The following is a 13425-nucleotide window of genomic DNA, read 5'->3' as shown; positions in this document are numbered from 1 at the left end:
AATTTGATGGGGAGCCAGTGCAGAGAGGATAAATCACCAATTCAAGATCAGAGTTGGATCAAATTGGCCTTTACTCTGCGATATTTCTCAAGTTGTAAAAACTGTATGTCTAATGTCTAGAATGACCATCAAGCGATGAAGATTGGTCAAACCAAACGCCAGGATTTCTAATGCTGGACTGAACCGAGGAGCCCAGAGAACCAAGGTGCTTCACAATGGAGGAGATTTTCAGCTCTGGAGCAGTTCTAACAGTTTCAGTCTTTTTAGAATTCAGCTGAAGGCAGTGTCCACAGAGCCACGACTTTACACCGGAAAGACTCAGTTTGTGCATAAACAAAAAGTACAATTGAATATCATCTGCATAGAGATTATAAATACATTTTTAAAGCAGGTAATGATTTTTCCAAGAGGGCTGATGTAGCCTACAACAACAAAACATTGGCCCCAAGACTGATCCCTGAGGAACACCATGCAGCAAACCAGTGGCTTCAGACATTTAGTCCAGTTCAGGGCTGTTTTGATCTGGGATATACCCACTTTGGGAGGACAGATATTTCATGAGGTACTTGGTGTGCAAAGTTTGAGAACCGCTGCTCTAAATCCTGGTCACGTGTCGGACAATGTATTATTATGTATTAGTAGCATTGCCTTTTCGAAAAGTCAACTATTAAGAGTTTAACATCAACTCACGGACATGAAACATACAAGGTCAAATTGAAGATTTGTCTAAAACGTTATAAACTGCAAACCTTTAAATGTAATTTCATGGTAGTTTCAAGTATTGTTTGTTTCTTTCTTGTAAAATACCTGCACAAGTGTTGGTAGTTAGCACATAGCTGATTAGCCGGGGTCGGGCCTTTAATCTCTTAAAGAGGGGGTATTATGTTTTTTTCAGTCACATAGCACCAGTCTATATCACACTACAATGATGACAAACCTTCTGTTGGTCTGTAAATGCAGTAAATTAAAATAACTGCCTTGTATAAAATTGCTCTCTCAAAATGGCTGTAGTGAATGTCTTGAAATAGGCCTCTGTCTCTCTCCTGTGTAGAGGTGTCTCCCAGTCACGTGACTAGAAATGTAAGCGCGCGACATTTTGAAGGGAAACAAAAATGGCGAATGCAACAGAAAACACACACAATTATGCAGTTTTTTTACCTACAAGGAAATGCGGCACTTTGATATGCAAAACAATTTGAACAAACCGTCGTTGTTGGATATTACAGACCCAGACACGCCTCCGGCCGAGGTATTTACTGACGTGAAGTTCTCGGTCATACACTCGAGTTTGGCGATGTTTACATAGTACATAGTTTCTTGATAGACTTTCCGTCTTCATACACAGGAAAATCATTAAAAGCATAAAAGCCTTTCTGCAGACAGATATTTTGAGTCAGGATGGACATCGAATACATCTGTATGGCAACCAAAAAGAAAGGATATTCTCATTGTCATGAGTCAGGTAAGATACTTGACACTTCGCTAAACCAGCAGGATAATAATACTGTAAAACACACCCAGCCTGTTGTATAGATCGCTCTTTCACAGATTAACCAACAGTAAATCTCACATTGACAGTAAATCCTTCTATGCTACAGCAGTTTTCAATAGGCTAATCATTTGATATCCGATTGAAAGGTACAATGAGACGCCATTAAAAGAGTAAAAACATGAGAAATTCTGACACCACTGATTTGCATCAAACTGCACAACAAGTTTCAGGCATTTCAGCGGTTTTGAAATGTAGATTTGAAATGAAACGTGTGAGTTTATCTGGAGGTCATTAGCATGGATCCCGTCAAGATGGAGGAACGTAGTTGGCGTGACGTCATGCGGAAGGCACCTATTGTCAGTGTAAGTGCACACATGTGCGGGTGATTCCTGTACAAGTGCAACGAAAACACCGTCTGAAAGAGGAGGAAAAGCCACAGCAGCTGCGGTTTGAAATGCCTTTCCTAAGCCCAGGCAATCGGATCAGAGTAATCATACGCTTCAGTAAACTTGTGAATATACGGACGTGGGCGTATTTTACAAAGCACTGGATTACAAACATGCTTTAAATGGGATTTTATCGTGACATGATCGGGGGTAATGTAGGCTGGTTAAACTATTCAACTGTCACTAAAGCACAAACAAAGAATCAGGAAACCGTTTTTATTCATATCTTAATGTTTAGCAGAGTTTCTCCCCCTATAGAATCACACAGCAGTGGCTCCACCTGAGGGGAACACATACAAGCCTTTCAAGCGTCCAAATAGAAGCAACAGCGCAGTCCGTGCAGATAGGTGGGCCTGCACCTTCACAGCTCTTTCACTCTTACAGCTCTTTCACTCTTAGAGCTCTTTCTCTCTTAAAGCTCTTTCACTCTTAGAGCTCTTTCACTCTTAGAGCTCTTTCACTCTTTCGCTCTTAGAGCTCTTTCACTCTTTCACTCTTACAGCTCTTTCGCTCTTACAGCTCTTTCACTCTTACAGCTCTTTCACTCTTACAGCTCTTTCGCTCTTTCGCTTTAAGAGCTCTTTCACTCTTTCACTCTTACAGCTCTTTCTCTCTTACAGCTCTTTCGTTCTTTCACTCGAACATATAAACTGTAGCTTTAGGATGACACTGTGTTCCAAATGATTATGCAAATTGTATTTCAGTGCCATAAATGTAAAGAAAAGAAAGTTTTTTCAATGAAACTCATGGATGGTTTTGTGCCTCAGGGCTCTTTGAATCACTGACATGAATCTCAGACGCCTGTGATGAGTAGTTGTCAGGTTAAGCCCAGTTAAAGGGACTATACGGAGTATAAAAATGTTAAAACTAAGTATTATCATCCCCTGGCCCCTTCATGTTGTGGTCATACCGCCTATGCTCTGCCCAATCCCATCAGACCTTGGAAGCTAAGCAGGGAAGGGCCTGGTCGGTACTTGGATGGGAGACCGTTTGGTGACACCAGGAAGCCTAGCGAATGTATTGCGTGAGTGAGTGAGTGGTGGTGGTCGGAGGGGCCGATGGCGCAGACTGGTTGCCTCGCTTCCGTCAGTCTACCCCAGGGCAGCTGTGGCTACAATAGTAGCTTACCACCACCGAGTATGGCGTGAATGAATAATGCAATGTAAAGCGTCTTTGAGTGTCCAGAAAAGCGCTATATAAAACTAATGCATCATCATCATGTTCCAGCCATGTCCTAGCTAGAGACGTACTTTTTGTTTTGTTTTTTGACATGCTTATGAATTTATGCAATACAAGTTGTGGGCCGGACTGAATCATGGTGCATGAGCGCAGTGTAACCCTGGAGGGTCAAATCAATGGAGTAGTGGATGGAGGTGAATGGCCACAATGTCCCAACAAGGCTGTGACGTCAGTAAGGAGTGGGCGGAGTCATGTTTTGGGCCAGAATCATGGGGAGAGAGCTGGTCGGCCCCTTTAGGCCCTTTTAGGCTCCCTGAAGGTGTGAAAATGACCTCTGAAAAATATGTGGAGTTTCTGACTGACCACTGTCTTCTATGCTACAAAATGAAGAGCAGTGCTTTCCCGAACAAATCATCTTCATCATGACAACGAGAGAAACTCATGATGTGGACCCCCTCCTCCCCTGACCTCAACCCTATTGAAAACCTTTGGAGCATCAACAAAAAAAACATCTATGAGGGTGGGAGGCAGTTTTCATCCAAACAGCAGCTCTGGGAGGCTGGTCTGACATCCTGCAAACAAATCCAAGCAGAAACTGTCCAAAAACTCACAAGTTTAATGGATTTATTTTTGTTTTTTATATACTTTATTGTGTCAGTCGCTCCAGCTTATTCTCAACTCACACAGGTTTCCACCTTTTTCCCTAGCGACAAACATATAATCAAAAAAAATAAACATTAAAAAACATATATATATATATATATATATATATATATATATATATATATATATACACTGCTCACAAAAAACACAATGTAACTCCAAGTCAATCACATTTCTGGGATATCAGACTGTCCAGTTATGAAGCCACGCTTATTGTGAATCAGTTTCACTTGGTGTTGTGGAAATGAAACAGGCACAGGTGGAAATGAGAGGCAATTAGCAAGATCACTCCAAAAGAGGAATGGTTTTGCAGGTGGTGACCACAGACCATTTCCCTGTCTTCATCCTTTGGACCGTATTTTTGGAACACTTTTGCATTTGTCCAGTGTTCTCACCACTAGAGGCATCATGAGGAGCATCTACAACCCACAGAAGCTGCTCAGGGAGTGATGCTCATCCAAAATGGCACGTCCATTCGTGAAGGTTTGCTGTGTCTCCCAGCGCAGTGTCCAGAGCATGGAGGAGATACCAGGAGACCGGCCAGTACACCAGGACACCTGGGGGGGGCAACCGAGGTCAACAACCCAGCAGCAGGACCGCTATCTGCTCATTTGTGCACGGAGAAACAGGAGAAGCACTGCCCGAGCCCTACAAAATGACCTCCAGAGGGCCACAAATGTGCATGTTGGTCCTCAAACGGTCAGAAACCGACTCCATGAGGGGGGTATGAGGGCGTTGGGCCGGTGCTTACTGCCCAACACCGTGCAGCCCAATGGGCATTTGCCCGAGAACACAGCGATTGGCAAATTGGCCAATGGTGCCCTGTGCTCTTCACGGATGAGAGCAGGTTCACCCTGAGCACATGTGACAGACGTGACAGAGTCTGGAGACGCCCTGGAGAACGTTCTGCTGCTGCAACATCATCCAGCATGACCGGTTCGGTGGTGGGTCAGTGATGGTCTGGGGAGGCATTTCATTGGAGGGCCGCACAGCCCTCCATGTGCGAGCCAGAGGTTCCCTGACTGGCATTGGGGACCGGGATGAGATCCTCAGACCTATTGTAAGACCATATGCTGGTGCTGTGGGCCCTGGGTTCCTTCTGATGCCTGATAATGCCAGGCAACATGTGGCAAGAGTGTGTCAGCAGGTCCTGCATGATGAAGGTATTGATGTTCTGGACTGGCCTGCCCGTTCCCCAGACTTAAATCCAATAGAGCACATCTGGGACATCATGTCTCGGTCCATCCATCAACGCCACGTGGCACCACAGACTGTCCAGGAGCTGACTGATGCTCTAATCCAGGTCTGGGAGGAGATCCCTCAGGAGGACATCCGTGGTCTCATCAGGAGCATGCCCAGGCGTTGTAGGGAGTGCATTCAGGCACGTGGAGGCCACACACACGACTGAGGATGATACAGACTCGTTTGGAGGAATTTCTACAGAATTTGGATCAACCAGTGACCTGATTAGTCACTTTGATTTTGACTATAATTTTGGATCCAGACCTCCAGGGGCTGAGAATTTGATTTCCATTTATCATTCTTATGTTATTTTGTTCTCAACACATTGCCCTACACTATGAATAAAGATTTTCATCCGAAAAATCGAATTGATTGACATCTAGGATGTGTTTTTTGAGTGTGCCCTAAGTTTTTGTGAGCAGTGTATATATATAATATATATATATGCAACAAGGTTGTACCTTAAAAAGCACATACATGTACAGATCATAACAGAGAGCTCAGTGACACTTTTTTCATTGATGCCTTACTCGATGGTGATAAGCAACTATTGTAGCCACAGCTGCCTCGCGGTAGACTGACAGAAGGCTCCCAGTCTGTGCAATTGGCCCCTCCGTCCACCACCAACCACTCACTGGAACAATCTTTCCTGTATACACACTGTAAAGAACATGCCCAGGTGCAGGTTTGGCTGAAATTGACCACATTTCTTCCTCAAAAGTTTCCCATTTTGTCCAGTTCTCTTTCCTCTGTCTTAAGAAATGAAACATGCACAGATTTTTCCTGCGTTTGTGGTGTTAAAATATTGTACTAGGGTATTAAAAAGTATTCATCAGTTTGACTCGCTTCTGCCTGTGTAAAGGAGGAAGTGCGCACTCTGCTGGCCTAAAGCGTAGCTGCACCTTATCATAGTAGATTTAAAAACACACACATACAAGTACATTATTTTAGATGATTAAAACAATATATATTAACCGCTTACCCCCGCCTGTTCTGAGGGTGTTTTAACCAGTTCAGCTTTACCCAAATCTAAAACCCTTTTTGTCGTTTTGTTTTCACTGCTTTGTGTAATTTGGTCACATTTTTGTTTCGTTTTCATTCTCGTTTTTTTTCTCTCGCCATTTTGATGCTTTTTTAAGCTTTTAGATTTGGGTAAACCTAACTGGAGAAAATGTGCTCGGTTAAGGTGGGGGAGGTTAAGTACTTTGTCTACCCATCGATGATAATAAGACTGAAGTCAAGAATAATGCAGTCAGAGTAGTGTCGGGTGACGTAGGTGGATAGTTGGAGTCGCTGTTGTTGAGGTGGTGGTGGGGGGGGGGGGGGGGGTAAGGGTATGCTGGGGAATAGAGGGGTGTTGTATACAGCAGCTGGTGCCCGAGTTGCCGTGGCGATGTATAGAGACCCCTGATGGTCTGAATGGCTCTGAGGAGGCGGGGCTTTGGCACATCTGTCCCCCGCTTCATCTGCCCCCCCTCCTCATGAAGTGAGGCTTTACACTGGAAACCCACTCCATTGATTTACCTTAGATTCTTTATTGTCCACAGCCCACACAATAATTCCTCGACTTATTGAGCTTTTAAAGTGATCGTCTGTAAGATTGCAAAGTGAGGTGAGAGGGACATTTGAAAGTAACAAATAAGTTCTTCCCCTCCTGATTGGACCTGAAAGCTATTCCTAATTTGCAAAATGAAGACAACAAGAACAAACATTCAAAATGTAAACGATTAAGCTCCGCCCCCTTCTCTCCTGATTGGACCTGACAGGCCGGTTCACAGGAAAAGCTCGCCTCACTGGTCAGTGATGGCATCGGGGATTCGGAAAAAATATTATCATTGAAGATTACTTACGTTATCTCAAGTTTCAGACACAGGCGGTTCTTTTTTACTTTTCTTTTTCTCTGTAAAAAACTCTAGGACAACGTTAGCTCTCTAAAGGCCGCTATGGATGATTTATTTGTTCCAAATATATGATATATAAAATATATACCATAATTTATATAATATAAATATATGTGATAGAAAAAACCTGGCTCTTTCCCAAAACATCTGTCCTCTTACCTGTTTGCAACGTTGGTTATGTTTAGTATAAAAGGCTTTATTTCCAAAGAGGATTAAAAAACAAACCAAGTTCACAACACAAAACATTTACAATAGGCAAAACATGATCCAGCAGAAATGATCCAAAACAGGAAACACTTCTGCAGAGAATCAAGTTTTAAGGAGTCACCTAAAAACAGGCGGTTCCTTAGGCCAGGGGCGGGTCGCGGGCCAAAATTCAGCTCCCACGGCGGGTCGCAGGTCGCGTATAATAGAGAAAATGTTTCTAATAAATCAGGGGTGTCCAAACTTTTCTTATAATAATAATAATACATTTTATTTGTATAGCGCTTTATAGTAATAATATTAATTAAAGCCATGCGCAGCAATAAAGGCCCTCGCCCCTGGCGCACTCCCCCCTTGCGACCGTCCCCGCTCTCTCTCTCCCAGCCTGGCCTCACTCTTGCGCCGTCAAGAAAAGTGAAAGTATTGTGAAAGTGTCAAAGCCATATTTGAACTGGCAACCTCCTCCACCAAAGACCAGCACACTATCACTGAGCTGTAAGTCCATGTTAATGTGGGCATGATGTGGGCTACTCTTTTTCAAATTACTGGTTAGAAATTCGTTCCCAGTACACCCAGGGCCGTAGCCAGGATGTAAAAAACAGTGAGGTCCGGATAAGTCTTTAAACGGGGGGATCTGGGGGTCCTCCCCCAGGAATTTTATAAAGATTCAGATGTAATTTCCTGTATTTTAAGTGATCAAAAACACTTTTGTCTCATCCTTAAGCTGTTTTCAAAAATTGCTTTTTGTTGCACCGTTTGGGACCAGGAGCCTGAGTGAATGTGTGAGTGAGTGGATGGTGTCGGACATGCAGATGGTGCAGACTGGCCTCAGTTCCATCAGTCGACCCATGGGCAGGGGGTGCAGCCGTGCACCCCCTGAAGTTTTAGGTGACGAGTCACGTACCCCCCACTTTGGCATGATGAATATCACAAAATAAAATATCTATTTAACATCTATTTCATCCATTATTACTGTGAAGCAGGTTTTCCAAACAGTTTTGCTCGCCTGAGTGAGAGGCAATAAGAATGTCTGGTCCTAAATAAATACTAAAATATTAAATGAAAATGTCAGTTTTTAATAGTTTTGAAAACGAGGCTGTGGGTGTGAACGGGTAAAGCTGAGGGTTTTGCTTTGGCTCATTCTGAACATTACACTCTGGTTTGGACACTGCGCTCTGGCCCCGCCCCCTCTGCGTCACCCTCACTGTCAAACCACTGGTAGTTACAAAGGTGAATGCGCTGGTTTAAGCTCTCATTAAAGCGAAGATCATTTATTCGCAGGACAATCTCTGCCTGAGACAGAAACAAAGTGAGCAGCAGAGGAGGAGGCAATGATGAGGCACAGACGCTTCTCCTCTCGCTCCTCGGATCAGAATAAGGAAAACTCCTGTTAGAAATGAAGTCACCGTCAGTCTGAGGCACTGGCTCCTCCCTCTTTATGACAGAAAGCAAAGAAAGTGCATCTGGATCAAACTTTGGCACGGTTCGTGCTAAAGGCGCTGCTGTTGTAGTGAGGCTGACGCACAGCCGCGCCCCCGCCTCCGCAGAGTTTTACGCACTCGGGTCCAAAGCAGCTCATGAGGTTCGGTTTTAGAGTGGACACATTTAGGTTCATAACAAGCTCATCCACGTCTGAATTAGAGACTCTTCCGCCTGTAGAAGCGCGTGTTTACAACATTCATTTGCGCAGGATTCAATGTGTAAAAAAAAAAAAAAAAAGCTCAAATTTGATGATAATCTCAATGGTAGATACGGCCATGAGTACACCACTGGAGGAGAGTGGTCAATTCAGGTCATGTGTCCCCCCCATACATTTTTTTCAATTGTTTTCGACATCCCCAGTGTTGCCTCAGTTGTTTCCCTACTATCACACAATTTCGTTGTCTTTAGTTCCGCATATTCTGGAAGCGTTCTTTCCTCGTTTTTCAAGAGGGTGGGAACATAAGTGTTGATTCATGTTATATCCATTTGGTGGTGAGTCCAAAAAAAAGAAAAAAGAAAAAGTCAAGGTCAGAATTGATCCAGCAGTCTCACGGTTGGGAAACCAACACTGTAGCTATGATGCTACACAGAGACAGCAATTGCTAGTTGACCTGAAAAAATATCTTATGAAATGCCCCACGCTCATGTGTTTTGAACTTGGACAGGTGTGCAGCGGCCCATGTAAAAGGTGAAAGCATTAAAAAAGTGTCAAGGCTGAGACGACCACACTATCACTGAGCTATAAGTCCATATAAATGAGGGCGAGGATTCTCGAAATTCACGGGCCGAAATTAGGTCCCAGCACCCCAGAGAAGGAGAGGGGTTATTTCCCTGTTTTTATTGAGGGTGGAACCATGGGCGATGATTCATGTTCTTCTCAGTAGGTGCAGAGTCCAAAAGAAAAAAAAGAAAATGTGTCAAGGCTGGGATCGATCAAGCAACCTTATGGATGGGAACCCTGCACTCTATCAACGGAGCTGCACTGGCTGAGTGAACAACATAGCCGCTATTTTGACTCACAGAGGGTTAGTATAAGTCCGTACGAGTCTAGAACTGTGGCTTTTGTGATTAAAGGGGAAAATTTGGAAAATTAACGAATTTCAGGAGAAACTGTGACTGAGTCCAACATGCTGCCAGGCAAAGAACTTTGGCTATGTTCACAGAGGATGGGCGGGCCACTTACAAGCCACTTAAAAGACAATTTAAAGTCATTTTTGGCGATAGCGGCTGCGTTTGCACTCCATTAGGTCCAGCTGGGGAATGTGCACGCGCGCCGGATTGGGTCCGTTCCAATCCGGCCAAGTGTGTGAAAGATATGAGGCTTTGAAATTTGCTGAAAATAGCCTCTCAGTTGCGGCCTTGTCATGACCACGCCCAATAGTTTAAAAAAAATGTAGTTGATTTTGAAAGCCATATGGGTTTGGGACATGTTGGCCAAAATTGGAGGCTTTCCATTGAAGACTCGGGGATCAGGGGCCAGAAGTTCAAAAGGTACGATTTTGAAGGTTTGAGGTTCGGGCCAAGATGGCCGACTTCCTGTAGCATTTAGGGCGGGGTCATAATATCATTTTTGACATGTCCTGACGTGGTCTATGTCCTTGGCCAATGTCACTTTTGTACGATGATTTTTTTTTGCGAACGGTCGTCCATTGACTCAATGTAAACTGCCTGTTTGAGGGGGCGCCACAGAGCCAACTTTTATTATTTTCTCTCGCGAACCCCACCCAAAATTAGAGCTTGCGGAGCACTACATTTTGACCCCTGTTACTTGCGAATCGTTCACGTTTGCTACGTGAATTCTTGCGTTTTCGTCCTCCGTTAACGATATTAATTAGTCCCTCTGCGTGTCCGTTGCTCGGGCCTAATAACAATAAAACAGTAGTCATTTTCACATACAGAAAGTTATACAAACAACTGGGCCGCACTCGGTAGAGGTCAGATATAACTTCACCTCTATTGTATTAAAGTTAGCAAATTCAATAAAATGTTAACCAAAAAAAAGCAGCCTTCATCACAGCTTTCTATTAATGGAATTTCATTTATTTCATATTCTATTAAAGCAAAAAAATAAATAATCAATTGGCCCGTGGGCCGTAGTTTGGACACCCCAACAATAAATGAATAAAAATAATAAGCTGTGCTTTAACTGTTGCTTCATTAATACACTCACACTTACACTTGTATTGCACTTTACAAGCCTGTGTCACAAGTTCCTCAAAGTACTACATAGTAGTCATTATTCATTCACTCCACACTCGGTGGTGGTAACCTGTTATTGAAGCCACAACCGCCCTGGGGCAGACTGTCCATTTACCACATGACTATAATGTGTTGTTCATATCCTGTGCAGTGGCCCCTGCTGGACACGTGTGAAAATGTTTCCTTTTTTTTAATTTAATGCCCTCTAGTGGCTGGAATGAGCATTCTGGTTATCATATTTTTCATTTTCATAACTCTGCACAGAAATGGGTTAGAGACTTACTTTTTTTTTTTACATAGCCTAGTCTGGAAACAGAAAACGCAACACAAATACACACAACAAAGCAAAACAAAACAAAAGCGATGATGGACAGTTCTGTTTATGTTAACCTCTTGACCTCCACTTTGACCAAGCACATTTTCTCCAGTTCAGCGTTACCAAATTTTAAAAGCTTCTCGATGCCTATAGTGTAACGCCTCAATTGAAAGCTGAGACCTGCATAACTGATCATAACTTTTTTGTCTCAGTGTCGCTGCGTTTTTATCACATTTTTGAAGCGTTATATTATTGTTGTGTTACTTCGGGTTCGAAGTGCCGTCATGCAGGAGCTTAATATAGAGACTGCAGTTACGCATAAGACCTGAGGTGGCAGTAGTGAGTATAAAATGACCAACTTGCATCTAGTCTCTCTTAGGATAGTGGAGTTTGACAAACTAACCCTAACCTTACCATAGCCCTAACCTTAACTCATTGACTGCCAGCCATTTTCAAATCAGAGAGCTCCCCACAGCCAGAGGTCTTTCAGGATTTTGACTGTTTTTTCAAGACCCACAGAAAACTTAGGTCTAGGTCTAAGTCAACACGAAACCCACCAAAAGAAAGATTAGACATTGTTTGTACCTCTTTCCAGTCTTTAGTAATCGTCCGCAGAAAACAGGTGAAATCACCCAAAATCCTGTTTTCTGACCAAAAAGCTGAGAACAATGCTGCCACCTAGTGACTTATTAACAGATCTTTTAGTTCTTTTATTGAGTCACAAGGTGGCAGCATTAGGCAGCAATACATGGAGGACGCGTAAAAAACAAACAAACAAAAAAACACGGAGGTTTAGCCTCATTGTGAACCGGAGCTACTGCAGCTCTGGGACTTTTACACCGACACACTTCAGTGTTTCTTTACCTAAACACCCAGGATTAAAAACGGTGACAAGAAAACTTATTTCAGTGGCTGAATCTGCGCTGGGAATGTGTTTGGGCCTCGAGGATGCCTGTTGTAGCTACGAACACACGCTGACGTGCAGCCAGAGCGTCAGTGTGACAAGCGTCTGACTTCAGGTAAGCACAAGCGTCTAATTACAGGCTTTAGGCGCGTTTTTGACGCCCGAAAAGGTGTGTACGCACCTTTAGATTTTAACATCAGACTCAAGGCTTTGCTGCAGCTGTTCCCATTGAAAAACCCAATTGACGTCTATAGACGCCATTGGCAGTCAATGAGTTAAGGATAGTGGAGTTTGGAGGTGTCTTTCAATCTGACCAATCAATCAGTCCATAGTCCCGTGCATTTCCCATCCTGACAGTGCAGGAGGCTTGAGAGTGGAGCCTGCGGCGGAGGGACCTCACAGTGCCGGCCTGCAGGCAGGACCTCTTGTTTTATGTTGCTTTTTCATCAATCTAGTCGTGTTTTTGCCACACTTTTGTCACTTTTTTAAATTTTCATCCTAGTTTTTGTCTCCATTTTGACACTTTTTTCAAGAAGCTTTTAGATCTGGGTAAATCCGAACTGGTGAAAATGTGCTCGGTTCAGGTGGGGGTTAAGAGGTTAAACTTGTTCTGATGGTCTGATGGGCCTTTTGGTATTTTCTTTGAAATCAAGGTTCAGTTTCAGCTCTGTTCTCTTTCTCTCAGGACACGGCCCGTGTTGAACTCACAGGGGATGAAGTTTGAAGTACTTTTAGCCTGTCCCTGTGAGTGCAGTACCCTTTTAGACCACTAGAGCGCAGGCTGCTCACACAATAATGTCATCAACTTGGCCACTTTCAAAATGTAATAAGAGATAACTAATAATGATTTAATAATGTAAAAAGTCATAATGAATTACTTATTATTACATTACTGGCCTGGTCTTACTGTGATAAAACATCAGTCTGACTTTATTTTCTGAAACACATTAAACTAAATATTGATGACCTGTGATTGTGTATGTTTTGTATTGTTTAACCCCTTTAAAGGGCACTCATTGAAATACTTTGAACTGAATAATTGCAACTTAAGAGTGTTATTTTGGATGGAACACAAGCTTATTTTTGTTGTAACATTTTTCAAATGTTTTCATTATCACGCAGAAAATCAATGTGAGTGAAGTTACTTGGTTCATTGTCCTTTTAAGGGGTAACAAAAATACAAAGGTTTATGTATAAAATATACAAAAAGTACTTTTAGGTCTCGGGGGTGCTGGTACTTTGAATGATCACACCTGCCATTGGCCAGAGTTTTTGTCATGTGAATGAGCTTCATGAGCAGTGGGCGGGGTCAGTCACCTCCAGTATTATTTGACAAAAAATGTTGGTAACGCTTTATATTAAGGTGTGCTCATTAATAAACATTAATAATATACATA

Source organism: Gobius niger, assembly GCF_951799975.1.
Source record: "Gobius niger genome assembly, chromosome: 13".
Lineage (NCBI taxonomy): Eukaryota > Metazoa > Chordata > Actinopteri > Gobiiformes > Gobiidae > Gobius > Gobius niger.
Note: the sequence above shows the minus strand (reverse complement) of the source record.